Here is a 6,143-nt window from a genome sequence, read left to right on the forward strand (position 1 = left end):
TCACAACCAGGGTACTCTTAAGACCTGATCATAGCATGGGTACTCTTAAGACCTGATCATAACCAGGGTACTCGTAAGACCCGATCATAGCCTGGGTACTCCTAAGACCTGATCATAACCAGGGTACTCCTAAGACCTGATCATAGCCTGGGTACTCCTAAGACCTGATCATACCAGGGTACTCCAAAGACCCGAACATAACCTGGGTACTCCAAACTCTGACTCTGATGGTTTTATTAGTGAAGACATCTCACTCTGATCGAACTACAAAGACTTTTTAACTGAAACTACAAGTTGCGGTTCAACACTCATGAACTGTAAAGGAGATCAAACACGAGATGCTTCAGATAACTGAGGATCGTTAGTTAATGTCTGGTTCTGTTCTGTTCCACATGGAGGAACAACTTCTATAGAACCACAGTTTAAATCTGTCACACGTGCAGAGATTATAAAACAAAGAGGTGATGATGACGTCTTCAATCCCACATGAGGACGACTCACCTGTCCAAATACAACTGATACACAACCAGCAGCACCTGTGCTGGTATGTGAACATACATAATACATGTGACAGCATACTCCCAGGAGCCACACACACACACACACACACACACACAGGAAATTGATGAGCCTGTAGCTCAGGTCTGAACTGGATCAACAGAACACGTCCTGTGTGTGATTGAAGTGGTTCATTGATCAGTGATCAGCACAGTGTGTGTGTGTGCGTCCTGGTTCAGGACTGGACCAGCTCAGTCCAGTGTGACTGTCCTGTTGTGTGTGTGGTACAGTTGTGTTGTAGAGTTGTTGCTGTCTGTGACTGTGTGTCGTCACTTTAATCACATCAAACTGTAAACATGTAAACGTTATCATGACGTGTTTGTAGGAAACATTTTGATTTGTGGTGATTTCATAAAATCATAAACATGTTTCCTTCATGTGTCAGTTAGAACATGTGGTGATGTCACTCACAGGTTCAGGTGGGCTTCACCTGTGCATTAACAGCTGTTCTCAGTTCAGAGGGGAGTTAATGGAGATGATGTTTGTCTGTCATGGCGGCTGCTCGATCATCAGCTTCTGACAGCTGATCGGTTGGTTGTTGTGGATAATGATATGAAGTTTGGTGTGAGATGACTCTCGCTCACTAGCTGTGTCCAAATTCAGGGGCTGCATCCTTCGAAGGACCCGGCCTTTGTGGACTCCGAAGGCCGGGTCCTTCGGAGAGTCCTTTGACGGCCGTGTCAACCGTTGTTAAATTGGACGGTCTAGCCTTCGGAGTATTTCCTGGTTGCGTCACCAGATGTTCCCGCCCTTACCGTTACGTCACGATTTCTGCCGCCCAGGCCCGCGAAAGAGAGTTGACTGAATGGATTTTATGGTTTTCTGAACGTTTAACATTTTGAAAGTGAAGGCTTTTAAGGCTTTACTTCCAACGGCATAATGCTAATTTATGCCGTATGCTAATGCATTACCAGCGTCACATATTTTAACTGAAAGTCCGCTGAAGTTTAACATATCTGGCAATGGATGTTCAAATGAGTAAAAACCGAGTATAAACCCAGTACTTACATTTAAATGTCAAGTCTGCACCACTTGATGTCGCCATTGGAGGCCGCGAAGGATAGTAGCGGTCCGTCCTCCGAAAACAGGGAAAAGAAGGCTGCATTTGTGGGCTGCATTTGAAGGAGCCTTCGAATTTGGACAGCCTTCGCGCGGCGTTGTGACGTAATTGGCCTTTAAATGGTTCAGGTTCCTCCTGACAGTCACTGCTCAGGGTCACATGAGAAGAAACATAATTTGTTGTTTTCTCAATGAGATTTGGTGAAAAGAGGACACACACACACACACACACACACACTGACTCTCAGGTCATGTGACCTGTATGAACCATCATCATCATCATCATCTGTATGATGAAGATTATTTAACTGAAACGTCCATTTGACTAATCTGAAGGATTTAGTCTGAGTCCAGATTCAGATTACTGTTTAATCACCTCTAATCCACACACACACACACACACACACACACACACACACACACACAGTGTTAATGTGCTGTAATCTGCAGGTTTAACCCAACATCTTCACAGTCACACTGAACTGGACTCACACCAGGACCACACCAGGACCAGACCAGGAACACCAATAAGCAGCTGAACAGCACTGAACGTTTCTGATTGGTCAAGTTTTAGCACAATTTTTATCAGAGATCGTTAAGTTTTTTTGTTTATCAGCGTGGAGTCACAGGTCGCCATGGAAACACTGACAACGACAGGCTGAAGGAACCAATCAGTGTCCTGAAAGGTTCTGAGAACCCGAAGTGTAAACGAGCTTCAGGCTCGTCTGTACAGGCTGCACACAGCGCTAACATTAGCACACGAGCTAATCACTGCAGAGGCTGCAACCAACACAAGTGTCACACTGTTCTCCTACTGTAAGAATCTGTGAGGGAGCAGGGGGAGGAGGAAGAGGAGGGAGAGGAGGAGGAGGAGGAGGAGGAAGAGGAGGGAGAGGAGGAGGAAGAGGAGGAAGAGGAGGACGAGGAGGAGGAAGAGGAGGGAGAGGAGGAGGAAGAGGAGGAGGAGGAAGAGGAGGGAGAGGAGGAGGAAGAGGAGGAAAAGGAGGAGGAGGAGGAGGAGGAAGAGGAGGAAGAGGAGGAGGAGGAGGAGGAGGAAGAGGAGTGAGAGGAGGAGGAAGAGGAGGAAGAGGAGGAGGAAGAGGAGGACGAGGAAGAGGAAGAGGACGAGGACGAGGACGAGGAGAAGGAAGAGGACGAGGAGGAGGAGGAAGAAGAGGGAGAGGAGGAGGAGGAAGAGGAGGAGGAAGAGGAGAAAAAGGAGGAGGAAGAGGAGGGAGAGGACGAGGAGGAGGAAGAGGAGGAGGAAGAGGACGAGGAGGAGGAGGAGGAAGAGGACGAGGAGGAGGAAGAAGAGGAGGACGAGGAGGAGGAAGAGGAAGAGGACGAGGAGGAGGAGGAGGAAGAGCACGAGGAGGAGGAGGAGGAAGAGGACGAGGAGGAGGAAGAGGACGAGGAGGAGGAGGAGGAGGAAGAAGAGGGAGAGGAGGAGGAGGAAGAGGAGAAAAAGGAGGAAGAGGAGGAAAAGGAGGAGGAGGAGGAGGAAGAGGACGAGGAGGAGGAAGAGGAGGAGGAAGAGGACGAGGAGGAGGAGGAGGAAGAGGACGAGGAGGAGGAGGAGGAGGAAGAGGACGAGGAGGAGGAAGAGGAGGAGGAAGAGGACGAGGAGGAGGAAGAGGACGAGGAGGAGGAAGAGGAGGAGGAAGAGGACGAGGAGGAGGAGGAGGAAGAGGACGAGGAGGAGGAGGAGGAGGAAGAGGACGAGGAGGAGGAAGAGGAGGAGGAAGAGGACGAGGAGGAGGAAGAGGACGAGGAGGAGGAGGAGGAGGAGGAAGAGGACGAGGAGGAGGAAAAGGAGGAGGAGGAGGAAGAGGAGGAGGAGGAGGAGGAGGAAGAGGAGGAGGAAGAGGACGAGGAAGAGGACGAGGAGGAGGAAGAGGAGGAGGAAGAGGAGGCTCATCATTGGTCTTTTTCAAACTGAAGTGGTGATGACAGACCTGAATAGTCGTCAGGAGGCTTTAAGCTTTGTTTATGTTGGTGTGTGTCATGTGGTGGCGTGGTCCGCCACAGTACAGACGTGAAGCCTAGTTTATGCTTCTGCGTCGCGGCGACGGCGTAGTTACGTCGTCGACCCGACGCCGTCATTGAGCATTCGAAGTTCTGCGTCGAGGGAACGCGTTGGTCTGCAATTCACCGCCAAGCCGGGGGGGGGGGGGGGGGGGGGGTTGGTTTCGGGGGGTTCTTGCTCTCTCTCACTGCAGTTGCGGTCAGAGCGGATTTGCTGTGTAGCATTCTGGTCACAGTGTGGGGCTACAAGCTACATGCTACACAACACCAATACTCCTCCTGCCCTGCTGGGATCTCACAAAGCACGGAGTTCACAAGCAATAGGAGACAAGCATGCAGGCAGCAGAAGTAACTGGCGGTGTTGTTATACTGTTGACCGGAAAAGCAACTGCCGGAATGACGGTCTGAGCGGACCAATCCCAGTCCTTGCCGTTCGCGTCTCGACGCGTCGACGTGACGCGTAGTCAGGATTTTTTGGAGGCGCACGTCAGGCTACGGCGCAGGGTCCGCGTAGGGGTCTGCGTCGACGACGTAGCTACGCCGTCGCCACGACACAGAAGCATAAATCAAGCTTGAGCCGTCTGCTGCAGTGTTCTCTGAAACACCAGGGGGCGCTGAAACACACTGTCTGAAGCACCAAGAAGTCCTGTTAACAATGTGATGAAGACATATCTGTTGTTGTTATTATTATTATTGTTATTATAATTGTTATTAGGCTTTTATTGTTGTTGTTATTATTGTTGTTGGAAGACCGACATTTTATAAACCTTTTAAAAACAAAATGGCGGTTTCTTTAAATCCTTGAGACGTAAAACTAATGAAACTTGATTTATGACTTCTGAACTGAAGCTCTGAGCTTTATCAGAATTTGCTGCCATCATGTTCTCAGCTGTGATTGGATGAAGGTTCCGATCAGCTCCGGACAGACCGGACTCTGTTACCCTGTCACATACTTGTTACCATGGACACCCTGATGACAGACGTGTGGAGGATTTGCTCTGCACACAGATATAAAGTAAAAACAGTACACGTTATTTTATATCCGTGGTTCTGCAGCTAACAAACAGCCTCTGTGTTGTGTTCAAAGTGCAGTACCAGAACATAAAGCCCGTCCCAGGCCGGACGTCCGTCTCTTAAAACCACCACATTTGTTTTGACACTGAATCTTCAGTAAAAGAACTTGAAGGCACCACTGAGCCCAGACTCAGCGGGGACACGGTGTCGAGCATCATCACAGGTCCGTTTCACACTGACACCACACCGAACAGACCCACCGACTGGTGCTGAGCTGTGTCTTCAGACAACATGTCAGCGACGGTCCGGCCTCCAGCTCCTTGTGAGGAGTTAAAGATTCACAGCGAGGCGTCCTCAGGAGGACGTGTTGATGTTTGTGATTTGTCCTGCAGCTCATTAAAAGCTTGTCAGTACAGATCCTGAATCAGCTGATCGACTGTCAGAGATCCTCTTCAGTTTGTTTCAGACCAACATCACACTGACCTGAGATCAGAGCGGGCTGGTTGTTGTTGTTGTTCACAGCAGATGGAGACTTGAGTTGGAGTGGAAGGTTCCTTTAACAAGCTAACAAGAGAGAGTGTGTGTGTGTGTGTGTGTGTGTGTGTGTGTGTGTGTGTGTGGTTTTTGCTTGCTGTCTGTGGGTCACGTGACGCAAACTTTCCTGAGGCTGTGCAACGTCAGCAAAGGTGACTTCTAAACTCACTTCTGCCATAAAAAACACAGTGTGTGTGTGTGTGTGTGTGTGTGTGTGTGTGTGTGTGTGTGTTGGAATGTGAGCTATTCAGTATGCGGCTGCGGGCTGAGCCGTGCCGTGCCAGGACAGGCTGGGAACACCCGACACACACACACACAGACACAGACACGCACACGCACACACAGGAGCAGATTTTCAATCTTCTCTGCTGTTAAGTTCGGTTCCGTCACAATCCACCGACCAGACTCCGTCAAAGAAACCTCAACTTTTAAACTGGCTCATGTTCAGCCTCCGCCGCTGTGTGTTTCACGGCTGTGTGAGTTCACCCCGCAGAACCGACACAGAGAGAGACGGTTTCATTAACAGTCGGAGCCGGATCACAGACCGACTTGTCCCGTTTCTGAAACACGTTCAGTTTTTTTCTTTCCGGTGTAAAAGGACAAAGATAAGCGGCAACATTTAAAACGGTCAGATTTGTGAACGGAGTCTGGCGCGTCGCTGTCAGACACGCCTGACTCACACGCGCCTTCCTTCCTGCAGCAGCTGCAGCTCGGGACAAGTTTGGGACGTGAAAAGGGGGACAGAGTGATCCGGGTCAGACTCACCTGATCTCAGCGGGCTGTTCCACTCCGCCGAGGACCAACTGGCCCGGGAGAACTTCCAGAAACCCGCAGAGAGTCCAGCAGAGACGCAAACGTACACGATCCGGACCGAGAGCCTCACAACAGGTCCGACACAGACCCCGCCCCGCTCCGCGCGCCGCCGGGAGGCTTTCCTGACGCTCCTCTGCAGG

At 50.4% G+C, this 6,143-nt stretch overlaps 1 protein-coding gene across 2 annotated transcripts in view; it reads right to left on the bottom strand.

The window, feature by feature from the left end:
- Window positions 1-6,091, bottom strand: part of plxnb3 (plexin B3) — an 82,290-nt gene extending 76,199 nt beyond the window's left edge. For both annotated transcript variants that reach the window (XM_084366139.1, XM_084366137.1), the window contains exon 1: window positions 5,956-6,091. The gene's annotated coding sequence lies outside the window, so the exon portion shown is untranslated. The remainder of the gene's footprint in view (window positions 1-5,955) is intronic.
- Window positions 6,092-6,143: the final 52 nt, after the last annotated feature.

The sequence above is a fragment of the Pagrus pagrus genome (genome assembly GCF_965226575.1).
Source record: "Pagrus pagrus genome assembly, chromosome: 11".
NCBI lineage: Eukaryota > Metazoa > Chordata > Actinopteri > Spariformes > Sparidae > Pagrus > Pagrus pagrus.